The 13672-nt window shown below is 41.6% G+C and overlaps 1 protein-coding gene and 1 pseudogene across 4 annotated transcripts in view; one reads left to right on the forward strand and one right to left on the reverse strand.

The window, feature by feature from the left end:
• The window catches only part of ANKRD11 (ankyrin repeat domain containing 11), a 212959-nt gene that overhangs the window by 176063 nt on the left and 23224 nt on the right, over nucleotides 1-13672 (reverse strand). For all 3 annotated transcript variants that reach the window (XM_082233086.1, XM_082233085.1, XM_082233084.1), the window contains exon 2: nucleotides 13416-13495. The gene's annotated coding sequence lies outside the window, so the exon portion shown is untranslated. The remainder of the gene's footprint in view (nucleotides 1-13415; nucleotides 13496-13672) is intronic.
• LOC309537941 (tigger transposable element-derived protein 1 pseudogene) lies at nucleotides 3819-5728 on the forward strand (annotated as a pseudogene). The gene is made up of 2 exons (XR_014224518.1): nucleotides 3819-3857; nucleotides 4211-5728. The product of XR_014224518.1 is annotated as a tigger transposable element-derived protein 1 pseudogene (transcript).

A 13672-nucleotide genomic window follows, 5' to 3' on the forward strand; every position in this document is an offset into this window, starting at 1 on the left:
CAACTTTGAAACTGCAGGGTTGCTTAATTTTGTATGCAATTGTCATACATTCACTGTTACTAATAAACTTAAGAAAATTTTAGATGGAAAAATAAAGCCCTGGGAAAGTTTTCCATTAAAAAATTTCTACCTGTCCAAGCACTATGCTGGTATAAAGAGACTAGAAATTCTGTGCAAGAAAACTGGAGTCTCAAAAGCAAGACGCTTGGAACAAACAGGCGAAGGTTCCTAGTCTTTTAATCAGACAACAATTTAAAGGCCAGGTTCTACCAGAGTTGTACAACCCATGAACCTCTTGCTATCTTCTCCCAAGTTTACATCCTCTAACTCAGGTCCTGCACCCCACTGAAGATAACTCACTACTGAATTACTAAGTGAGCTGGAATGCAACACTCTGAGTTTTCCCACGATTCTAAAGCTGATCATTCTGAATATTTATTTAGCCTTGTAACATTTCAGTATTAGATGTAACAGTGTAACAGTGCCCATATATGGTTGAAAGTCAAGGTTCTGCTCCAGTTCAGAGCAGGGGTGAACAACCCAGTGGCTGTACTCAGCCCCATAGCTTCCCCCCTACTATGCTGGTGGCAGCAAAAATTTAAAAAGTTAAAGCAGACACAAACTGTGGTGGACATAGAAGTTTCAACTTTCTGCCCACCCAGCACCTGATGAAGATGTTAACTGCTCCCTCCATCATCAGACTGATCATGATGAGAAAGGGGACAATGTGTCCACTCATCAGCTAATCTGCACAAATCACCTGAAGGGTGAGTACCTCTGCCCCTGTGTGCATGTGTGCAGGTGTGTATGGTGACTACAAGCACAGAGCCATCTTTCCTATTGGGCTTACTGGAGCATTGCGCCAGGGTGCTGGCCTCTAAGTGGCGCTCCAGTGAGTTGGGGAGCTGCGCTAGCAGCGGCCTCTCCTTTCCCTGCATGCCCTCCAGCTGTGGCCCATCAACCATATGGCTGACGGGCGTGTAGCTTCCTTCCCAAGCCTCCGCAGGAGGAGAGCGATCCCTGCAGAGGGTTAGGAAAAGGTCAACAACTCTGGGAAAGGGGGGTGTGTGCTGGAGGAATCTTTGTACCACAGCGCCAGATATGCTTAAGATGGCCCTGTACAAGAACCTGACTCCTAGGCAGAAAAGTTTGCAAACTGTCTTTGAAGATAAAACTGAAGTGGTTATTTTACAATCAAAAGCTAAGTGATCAAGTATTACCAAAAAACCAATATCTTAACTGAAGCCAAACACATTGTGCTTACTAATTCTACTAAAATTCCCTAAAGACCTTTGGGTGTGAATGGAAAATAATTCCAGCCATATTACATTATTTTACAGCACTCTGTGAACATGTTGCCAGAATTCCAGGTACTCATTACACTCAACTCGGTGCCCTACTTTTCCATCAATGCTCTGTTTTTAATCCTGTTGCTTGGCCTCAAACATGCGTAAGAGCATTCTCGGTGTTGTATAGTGTTTTCAGACAAAACATGATGATGTAGTTATTGAAACAGCAACAAAAGGCATAACGTATATAAATCACAGCTTCCCTTACTGCAGTGGAGCTGCATTCCAGTGAGGAAGCCACCAAAGCAGCACAAAGTAATGATGCAGCAAATAAAAATTAAATTTGGAAGCAACTTTTATTTAAAACATTTCTGATTTGGATTTCAATTTGAAAATGTCTGAACAAAAAGCAAACATTCCAGATGTTACTTTTTAAAAGTTTACACTAAAATCCTCTACCTAAATATACTAATCCCCTTCCTTCCAAAGCTGCTCCAAGAGTTGTAAAAGCAATCAACATTTTGTTACCACTAATGCAGGGGTCAGCAAACTTTCAGCAGGGGACCAGTCCACTGTCCCTCAGACCTTGATTTCCGTGGATAAATTTATAAATCTATACAACACCACCCACCCACTGGTTTTGTCAGAAGTATATTATTTACCAATAAGCATCTGCTCAAGCACAATCCTCTGCAAACACTCATACAGCTTCATATCAAGCTTTCAGTGTTTATTAAGAAGATATAAATTAGAAAATGGAGCACTGGCCTCAATTTGGTTTGAGTAAGGTGGCAACCCACTAGAATAACCATCACATTACACTAAATTTAAATTGCTGATTTCCAAACTGCATTCAGGGCAGCCCTGGAGTACCTTGAAAACTTATCAGAGACTCTTCATTGAAGAGGCCAGTAATGGCAGCCAAGTTTCCCTGTCACTGCTCTTCTTCTCCTGTAATGCATAGTCTTGGCACAGTGCTTTGTGTTCTAAAATGCACTCTCACTTCAAACTGAGCATCAACAAAGTCCAACAAAACCCTTGATCTAATTCAAAGTAACATTCCAAAAAGTAGAGAAAAGTAACATTTTCACTAACTGAAAAATTAGCTTTAGTGCCTCAGCATATTTGCCTTGTGTTACAACAGCAAAACATTAAAACAAGCAGAAGCTATCACAACTCAACTTGCATTAAGGAAAAGTTAAAAGCTTTCCTGTGAAAAACAAATACAGGATATTGGCAAGACTGCAAGAATGAGGTAAAAAAAAAAAGACTAAGTACAACAAATGGATTTTATTCTCTTTGTACAACACAAAGAGCAAGTCTACTTCTTGCAAGACTGCAGTAATAAGTTTATCACTGCCAGAGAATAAGCAGAATGGTTAAATAACTTTGAACAATTACCATGTTAACCTAACCACACAAGATTAAGCAAAAGTCAATGGGATCTGAAATGCAGGTGTAGTCATGTTGAGGAGACCTATGCCAACTAAAGTGTCCCAAAACTTCCAAGTCTTATTTCACAAAAGTTTGTTCTCATCTGTCTCAATAGGGCTCACTGGGGTAAATATCAAAGGGTCCCATACTTACTTACACTGGTAGTAACGAAGAATCCACCTGTTAGCTGCAAACAAAACTTATCCGATGTGGGTTAGTGAGTATGCTTACGAACCATGGAGCCATACATTTCCCTTTCCCCCTATAAATGGTTCACGGATGTGCCAGTCACTCGCCTATGCCCTAGGAATATATGGTTGCTTTTGCTTCTTTCCAACCAGGCACTTGTTTGTTTTCTTCTTCTCCTCCTCCTCCACCACCACCACCACCACCACCACCACCTCCTCCATTTCAGGTTCTAGCTCAGCTGGCCTCTGCATTCTGCCTCCAAGTGTCGCACTGCTGGAAGACAGGTTCCTTCCTTTTTCATGCTTGTCGTCTCCTCCTCCTCTCCCTGGTTTCTTTTCTTCCTTTTATCTTTTGGACATAGTGGCCCCTCTCCTGTGGCATAGATCATTTGATGTAGCCAAACCTCACCTACCCCCCCCCCCCCCGCAATTCTATGTATTTAGGCAACAATTGGCAATCATGTGAGGTGATCACTGTTGGTGACAAACACCGACTGGCTGAGACTTGGTCTGTTATCTGTCACACATCATACATGTCATTATAAGTAGGGTAGGTGAGTGTGGCTTGGCCAAAACAGCCTTGTGGGACAAATGAGAAGACCTGGAGGGCCAATTAGGCTCATGGACCAAAGATTCCCTATCACTGATCTGAAACTACGAACTACCAATGGATAGGTTGGCTGAGCGTTAAATTTGCAACACAGAGGTACAGTGGTGCCCCGCAAGACGAACGCCTCGCAAGACGAAAGAGTTTTTCGTTTTCGAGTTGCTTCGCAAGACGAATTTCCCTATGGGGAAATTCCCAGGGTGCATTGCTTGAAGAGGTGCAGTTGTGACTTGACTTCGAGGAGCAACACATTGCACATGGTATGGTGGCCTTTTGGAGCTTTTTAAAGAGTTTGCTGAATTTTTGAAGCTTTTCCAAAACTTCTTTTGCAGCTGTTTGGTAAGTTAAACTTTTAAAACTTTTTTGGGGGGTTTTGGATTTTGGGTTGGGGTGTTTAGAATTCAAGGACTTGGTGTTGGGGAGAGGTTTGCAAGAATCTGGGAGCTTGTGTGGTTTTTTCTGCGTTTTTATGGTTTTCTGTGACCATTTGACCATGTTGGGTTTTTTTGGAAAAAAAAAATCTGGGTTTGAATTTCTGTGTGCTGGGTGGCTGGGGGAACAGTTGGGGAGGGGTTTGCAACAGTTGGGGAGGGGGTTGCAATTTCTGTGTGCTGGGTGGGTGGCTGGGGGAACAGTTGAGGTTTTTGAAGACTTTGGTGATTTTTAAAGCTTTTCCAAAACTTCTTTTGCAGCCATTTGAGGATTTTGAAGACTTTGGTGATTTGCAGCCATTTTGTAAGTTACAACTTTTAAAACTTTTTGGGGGTTTTTTGGATTTTGGGTTGGGTGTTTGGAATTCAAGGACTTGGTTCTGGGTTTGAATTGCTGATTTTTTTTTTCTTTTTCTGAGTTTACGAAGGTAAGAGCTGTGCTGCCATGGGACCCAAGAAGACTGCTGCTGCTGCGGAGGCCGGCGAGAGGAAGAAGGAGAAGGTGACGCTGGAAATGAAGAAGGAAGCACGACGGTGGGATGCGTGTGACGGACCTCGCCAGGGAGTACAGCAGGAACCCATCAACCATCGGGACCATCCTGAAGATGAGGGAGAAGATCCTTGCGACTGATGCAGCCAAGGGAGTCACCAGGATCGTGAAGAACTGCCCAGCTGTTCTGGAGGAGGTCGAGAAGTTGCTCCTCATCTGAATAGAAGAGAAGCAGCGTGCAGGGGACACAGTGACTGAGGCCGTCATTTGTGAGAAGGCCAAGGCCTTGCACGCAGACCTCATCCGGGAACAGCCAGGAACCTCAGGCGAGCCAGAAGTCTTCAAGGCAAGCAGAAGCTGGTTTGACCGGTTCAAGGCAAGATCTGGAATCCACAGCGTGGTCAGGCATGGAGAGGCTGCCAGTTCTGATGTTCCTGTGGCTGAAGACTTTGCAGCGGAGTTCCTGGAGATTATGAAGACAGAGGGCTACGTTCCACAGCAGGTCTTCAACTGCGACGAGACTGGGCTGTTTTGGAAGAGGATGCCCAAAAGGACTTTCATCACACAGGAGGAGGCCAGGTTGCCTGGCCACAAGCCCATGAAGGATCGTCTGACCCTGCTCTTCTGTGCCAACCCAAGCGGCGACCTGAAGATCAAGCCCCTGCTGGTGTACCACTCGGAGAACCCACGGGCCTTCAAGAAACACAAGGTCGACAAGGAGCGGCTGAGTGTCATGTGGCGATCCAACAGCAAAGCTTGGGTCACACGTGTGCTGTTTGTGGACTGGGTCAATCTTGCTTTTGGCCCTGCTGTCAAACAGTACCTGCTGGACAACGACCTGCCGCTGAAGGCTTTGCTTCTGATGGACAATGCTCCTGCTCATCCTAAAGGCCTTGAGGTGGATTTGTTGGAGGAGTTCAGCTTCAGCAACATCATGTTCCTGCCGCCTAACACCACGCCACTGCTCCAGCCGATGGATCAGCAGGTCATCGCCTATTTCAAAAAACTCTACACCATGGAGCTTTTCAGGCGATGCTTCGAGGTGACTGATTGCACCACCATCACCCTGCAGGAATTCTGGAAGGACCACTTCGACATCGTCACCTGCTTGAAGATGATCACCACGGCCTGGAACGGGATCAGCCAGAGAAATTTGAATTGTGCTTGGCGCAGCCTGTGTGGCACCAAGTGACTCTGATGCACCAGTGTCAACAGTGGTGCAGGACATTGTTGCCTTGGGGAGGACCATGGGCCTGGAGGTCACAGAGGAGGACGTCAGCGAGCTGGTGGAGGAGCATGACCACAAGCTGACCACCCAGGAGCTAGTTGAACTGCAGGCAGAGGTTGCGCAGGAGCAGGCCTGGCTGGAAGAGGAGGGAGCAACTGAGGAACGGCTGTCCTCCAAAGAACTGAGGGACATTTGCCAGAAGTGGAAGGAGGTGCAGGCTTTTGCAGAGCGGCATCACCCGAACAAGCACGTGGCACATGACCAAGCGAACACTTTTGATACGACGGTCATGTTGCCTCTCAGGGAGCTGCTGAAAAGGCGGATGAAGCAGCAGACCATGGACAGGTTCCTCAGCAAGAAGCAAAGAGTGGAAGAGGAACCTTCTTCGAGTGGTCCCCCAGAGTCTTAGAAAATGTATGTACAGTACACTTTGTTGATTTTTAAATGTTTTTCTGTCATGTTTAGAAACTTAATTTATTGTTCCTTCATTTTTTGAAATGCTCTTTAAAGTATGTGAGACTTTAAAGAGCAGTTAATAAACTCTTCTTGTACCAAATTTGGCTTTGTTTGGACTTTTTTTGACCATAAGAACGCATTAATTGAATTTCAATGCATTCCTATGGGAAACCGTGCTTCGCAAGACAAAAAATTCGCTAGACGAAAAAACTCACAGAACGAATTAATTTTGTCTTGCGAGGCACCACTGTAATGGGCAGCTTCCCCTCTAGGCTGAAAACATAACAGTCTCACCCATCATTTTGCTATTTGAAAGAAGGTAGGAAAAGAATGCTGCAGAAAAAGGAAATGCAACTCTGATTGTTCCACCATGCAGGATTGGGAATAGTGGCCCCAAATGACTCTTCCATTTTCTAGCTCTGCCTCTGGAGAGAGAAACTAAAATTAGCTGATCCACTCCCAAGATCCATAGCAGCATTAGTCATTAAAATGTTAACTTGTCACATATGATTTTAATCAAGTCATCCTCTGTGGTGTGCTCAGCTTGGAAAGCACAGTATGCAAGGTTTATGCCTTTTCATCATCATAAAAAGATGAAATGCAAGAAATAAGCCTACAGCAATATGTGAATGGCCATATTTAGAATTATTTTATCCAGTTCTTTTCTAAGTTCACTTCATCCCTAGACATCAGAAATAACATGTCTACCTCTGTTTGTTATAAGCAAGACAATTATGGGTGCTGGTGCTGCTCCTAATTCCAGTACTGGCAGTGTTAGATGGGCCCTTTAAAATCAAATTTCAATTCAAAAATTCCTTTATTTACACACACATTGAATGAAGGACTGCATAGTGTTTCTTAATGAACTCAGCAACCTGAATATATTCATGTAATAATGACAGAAATGGCTGTCACTTCATCTGGCATTCAGCAAGCAAAATTTAAGAGCCATTTTCACATAATTTACATTCCAAACTTAGCAACATCTTATTGCATCAAGCATTTGAGGAGTCTATGTAACAGAGAATGACATTTGTGGACCAGAAAACTAAGGCTGCAATGCTAAACACATTTACTGTGGAGTAAACCCTTCTAACTCAGTGGGACTTAGTTCTAAAGAAGAACAAGATTATACCATAGAAGGAATTTCACATCAAAAATAGATCCAATGCAGTAACACTGTAACACCAATGCAGTGACTGTTAATTTAGCGGAAGGAATCAATTTGAGTTCCTCAATATTTCAACCAACCAAAGGCCATTTGGACTTTCCCTTCTCATACCTGTTCATCAGACACACATACCACTCCATATAACTATTTACAGGCTGTCTCCCCCTGACTATATGACTGGACATCTCTTCCAAAAATTGTCATTTGATCTGCCTCGGAGCAATAAAGTGCTCGTGCACCATGTCCACACTCTCCTCAATAGCTTATGTAATAGTAAAGGACAAGGAGGAAACATGTTTACATCTGGAAACAACAACATCACCAAGGCCTCATGAGCCACTTTTGTGTGTCCATATGTTATGAGAATATATAACAATAAATGTTTTGTGAGAAGCACATTATGGTCCACTCAGTTTTTCTTCCACGAAACTCAGGAGACTGTACATGAGACACCCTCAACAATTTTCCATTCAGACAATGCCTGTTTAGCATTGGCACAGTTGCTGCATTCCATGCCTTCATAGGACATCAGTCTTCCCCCTGAATACAACTGCTATGTCATACCACAGCCACATGCACCATCCTTAGATAAGGATAGTAAATGCATTTATGTTTTTGTTTAGTTTACACACACTCCTCCATATTTATTATTTTTACAGTGACTAGATCCTATGTATAGGATTTTTTAAGCAGTCACTTTTACCTTGGAAAGATGCTCTACCAAGGAAAAGGACTGCAAATACTGTAAAAGGAACTAATGGCTTAAAAGGCAGCAAAAATGAACGAAACCACCACAGAGGCAGAAGGAGCACTGAAGAGAAGAACCAAAGATAAGACTAAACACAGATGGCAAATCAACAGGTGGTAAAAGAAACAAGGAAATGACCAGCCTGAAAGGTGAACAACAGGCGTCAGGAAGAAATGACTGCTTTCTGAGAAGCAAGGGGGGGGGAGTGAATAAAGGAGGAGTAAGGCTAAGCTAAGACAAGCAGCTTAAAGCTTACAATGTTGCCTATTGTCCATTGGGGCAGCACCAAATCCCAACCTAGCCACAGCTTCTCTCGGATCTCCAGAATGTTTTATCAGCTACAAATGTTCATCCATGTCTGTAGACATACCTAAAAGCTTCATTTTAAAAATTGCAGAGAATGAAAGTTGGAAGGGATGTCAAATGCCATCTACGCCAACTCCTACCAATGCTGAAAATCCACTACTACAACTTCCATGATGGGGAGGCCATCCAGCCTCTGCCTAAAAACCTCTACTGAAGGTAAGTACACCAGCTTCCAAGGCAATCTGTTCCATTGCTGATCAGCTTGTACTTCCTAATGTTTAGTTTAAACCCTTTTTCTTCCAATTTGAATCCTATTTGAATTTGAATTTTAGCTCAAGTCCTACCCACTGAAGCAACTTATAGCAAGTTTGCTCCCCAAATTTGAGATAGTTTTTCCAAATATTTTGAGGAGTATATAATACAAGTATTTCCCTTTGGCAAAGATAAGAAGCTATACTACCACAGACTAGAAAAAGAAAGTTTCACATATTCTGGTAACAATATTTAAAGTCAACAGTGAACACAGGATTCTGACCATTGGATAGGCCACTCATATACATTCTCTGGCAGTGTCCCTAACAAATATAGTCGCAAAAAATACAATTACAGAAAAACCTCAAAAATACATAAAATTTAAACAAGTAAATCTCACTAATGCCCAGTGGAAGACAAAGCACAAAGAGTATGAAAGCTACATTCAACTTATTGGCCTCTTCCCATATTATCTGGGGTAGTGCATGCCTGCCAAGTGGGTAGACCGGAGTTACCCCACAGAAGTGAGCTTCCAGGCCCAAGTCTAAATATGAAAGTATTCTAGAGGCAATATATGTACTGCTATCATCTTCCAGAGAATTCATCTCTAGCTCCAACCCTCATCCCTTCACGCAAAGTCTTTGAAGGCAGAAGAAAACCCGCTCTTTCCACCCACCCAGGACATACTAACAGAGAGAGAAGCCAATACGAAGAGAGACATTTAAAACCTGCTCCCATGTCTCCTCTTCCTGTTCACAATATCTGCCTACTGCAGTTATCCAATTCTCCAAGATCACCTTACTTTTGTCTTTTCACATGTTTTCCAAATAGACATTTTGAAGTATTTGGTCTTGAGCAGTGTTCAAAATTAGCCAGGCATCATGCACATTTTACACCTGGCTTTCGTTCACTTGCAACCAAGTGAAGATGCCTGCGCGCCAGGGTGGCGCCTGGCATCTCCACCATTTGGAGCTGCATGCCTGCAGTTGATTGGATCTGGACTGTTTTTCACATGCTAATACCACATCATGTAGAATTAGCTTCACAATCATAATGAATTTCTGGAACCAAAATGCTATTTCTGTGCAGCTTGAGCAGGAGCAGTCACCATTAAGAAAAAGAGGTTGGAATAGGCCAAGATATATGTGGACTGTCCCTGAGACTTTTCAAGTTCTCAAAGCTCTTAACCTAGCTCAAGGCTGTCATCTGAACTAGCCAGATGTTTAACTGAGTATCAATCACAGTCTGTCCATCATTTGAAAAATAAGACTTTAGAGCCGTCTTGCCCCAAAATGGCAACTGGACATTCCATTTTGGATACTGTAACTTTGGTTTAAAGAGCCATTTGAAGCCTAGCTTATATGGCTGGATTTCTAACACTGGTTTCAAGGATGTTGAATTTACAGTTAAAAGTGATTAGGTTGCAAAGGTTCACTCGTCATTAAAACTTGCAATAACGAAACATTTTTGTTACCTTATGCTACATCTAAAAATGTATTCAGGAAAGGAGAGTGAAATCTAACTCAAGGTTGTGACAGATCCTGATTTTACAAATCCTTTCCCTATGCAGTCAAGAATCAGTAAATATTTAAAAGTGAATGCATCCAAGCTGAAGTGCCACTAATGGAAAAGACCTGAGTTAAATGAATACCAAGATCTGGCCCCATTTTGTCTAAGCAATTCTATCTTCATTGTAAAATGTGACTTTTCCGAAGACAATTCAATTCTTAAAGCATGTGTTGAAACTGCATTTTTACTATCTAGCTCAGCTTCACAATAGCGTTCTTCTCAGAAGGTCAGAACAAGGCAAGATTCAAGCTTGGAAAAACAATTCTGCTTAGCAGCCCCACCATATTCATCCTTTTAACAACAACAACAACAACAACAACAACAACAACAACAACAACAACAATTTATTTATACCCAGCCACTCTGGGCAGATTCCAACAAAAGATTAAAATACAATAGTCCTTCAGATATTAAAAGCTTCCCTAGACACCTACATATTCATTATGATCTCTGTGAAATACTACTTCCAAAACCATCACAATCTCACTTCTGCTCAAAAGTCTTGATCTGTCAATTTCTGTAATGAAAAATGTGAGTATTGAGAGTTTAACCAGCTGCCAGTTTACACTAGAATTCTGTGCTAAAGAAAGGCACCGGATTATCATGCTTCTTCAAGAAACTCAACAGTACATAAACACTGGAAGCCTAAATGCTTTTCAACAAGAAAATAATACATACACAGAGCATATTCATTAGTGTGGTATACGTGTGGTATACAGTGATTTGGCTGCGCTGCATTTTTATTATTATTCCACTTTCCATTAATTTACACATGACCCAATTTTTATTACAAGAAAGAATGCTAAGGAGAAGCCTATATACATTCAGACACTAACATTGCGTGGAAATAACTGCATAGATGTCACCAAAGAACATAAAACTGCCACAACTCCAGCTTCATTAGAACATATTCTTTCACAGAAATCCCAGCACTAACACACAGCCATCATATTGTCGGTCACAGATTCTGCAATAGCTTGGCCATGAAGAGTTCTGCAAATCAAGTACCACACATCCAATTCACTGGACAGTCTTGCACTTTGCCCCAACTCAAGAATATGCAAGTACTCAGTAAGCTTTCCAAGAATTTGAAAACATTCTTAATTTCTATATACCAACAAAATCATCACTCTGGGCAAATAAGCCCTTATGATTCATCAGTGGCAGGTGGAAATTAGCACTGTTACTTATTGGGTATTCAATACTGGAAGGGAAGAATGCACACCTAATTTCAACATGACAAATTAAAATTTATGCTCCAATCACCACTTTTAAGACAATCTCATTAAGGCCCCTGCAGTAAGGAAAATTACCTACACGTGCACAGGTATGGTGATGACACAAGTGATAAAATTAATACACCTTTAAGCTCTGCAGCAGCAATATTCTGCTCTCCGGGTCTCTTGTGAGCAGAATGAGCAGAAACCTTTTTGTGTAAAATGTGAGATATTAAATAATTCTATCTAAAGAATTCAGGTTTTAATTACTATTCCAAGTGTGTATGTTAGTTGTTCCACACAAAAACAACATTCTACCAATTTTTCTCATTTGCTCTCCAGAGGATTAATACTTATAAAATAAACACACAAACATTAAAAACAATAATCTAATGTGAACAAACTGCAAGTCAGCAACAATTAATAACGGAATGCCCTAAAAGGGCCCATCTCACCGACTGTCCTAAATGGCAGTGATGGACACTGGTATGCACTACTAGGACACTCAGTCACACCATCTGCCAAGAAGCAGGTTTTACCTCTCTCACTACTCTCGAAGAAGGGACTTCAACAGGAGTCTGCAATCGACCATGGGTGCATTGTATCATACTAATTACAAAATAGGCAAGAAGCTACTGTTGCTGCTACCTCATCAAAGCTAAGGAAACAGCTTTTTATCCCAGTCTTTTCCAATGTTTTGTTAACTGACATGAGACCCACATCAGAAGATGCATCTCAATGTCATTGCTGAGACAGGTGCTCCACTGACAGGCTTCAGAAAGTTGTCAGCAGTGACAAAAACCTGCAGCACATATTTTTAGCACACTCTTATACAGAGTTTGGGTGCATCTGAAGGTGCAGAATTTTTTAAAGCTCAAACCAAGTCTAGGCTTGATTTTAATGAATCCTCTTTTAATTAGAAACTTAATCACCAAGTTCAAACATTACTCTTGTTAACTGATTACATTTCACCCTGATAATGTCAAGTTAAATCCTAGATCACATTCACTAATTATCTCTTTTTGGTAAAAACTACCCTAGAAAAAGTCCTTAAGAGAGAACATTATTCAGTATGAATCTTCTCACCTACAATAAGGAAACAATCCCCAAATATCTGACATTTCTCTCCATCCTCCAGAAGTAGGGAAAGACCTTTTCCTTTCAGGAACAAAAAACTAAGTTTGCCTCTCACCGCTGGGTCTCTGTTAGCACCATGGGGTGTGTGGTATGTATAAGCTTTGACAGATTCAATCTGGATGAGAGGGAGAGCTGTATGAGTGGACACAGGAGGCAGGTCTTGTAGAATGGCCCACAACCAGACTACTCGCTTGGTCACCGCTGTTATATAAACCTTCTTTAATCACACTGAAAATGTTCTACAAATTTTACTTCTAAGAATAGTGACTCCAATCATTTCCCCTTCTTCCCTTGTGTTGCATGCAAGTGAATTTGTAGAGAACTTGCATGTACTGTAATAGGATTGTCAGCTTATAGTTGTTGCTTGCCACAGGTAACCAGCCAAGTGCCTAATTGCAAGGCAGGTTTTATGGTAGTTTATAAGTCCTTGGCTGCTGATTCAACAGTGTCTTTGCAGACAAAAATATGCCACAGTGCTGCTTTATCCAAGCATCTAAATCAGAAAGTTTCCCTGAGATGATAACTTACCCAATATATGTCTTGGTGATGATAAAATGAAAGCCATAGCCTGTATTTGTAATTTACCTACAAAACCTTTGTCAGGTACTGCAGGGAAGTTCACCCTCAGGCCTTATTTGTGATGCTGCTATACATTGCACTACAACTAAAACTAGTTTCTTAATAAGCTGAAGACATTTTATCTGCACTACAAAACCAATTCTAACACAACTACTCTTATCAAAACCTATTAAATATTTACATTTTAAGAATAATAAATGAAAAATCACTATCACGATTCATAGTCATATTTTGTTTTTGTATTCACTATTACAAAAGCTATTCCACTGAAGGGGGGGAGTGCTGGGGGGGGGGTAAGCAATAAAATAGTTACCGATTCCATAGCTGAAAGTAGTGGTTAGCAGGACATGGATAAAATCCAACAAAGAGATGTCTCCAAAGAAGCTCTGTATTCTGAAAGACAAACAAAAAATATCTTACGTAAATATAAAGACTAACAATGCAAGCTTCAGGGGGGGAAAGCATGCTAAAATTATTACACCTCATAAAAATATATTGTTGAATTCTATTCCCAATGTGCTTTGCTACTTCAACAGTCCACTGGGTGATAGCACTGTGATGTTCTACTTG

The sequence above is a fragment of the Podarcis vaucheri genome, assembly GCF_965113315.1.
Source record: "Podarcis vaucheri genome assembly, chromosome: 7".
NCBI lineage: Eukaryota > Metazoa > Chordata > Lepidosauria > Squamata > Lacertidae > Podarcis > Podarcis vaucheri.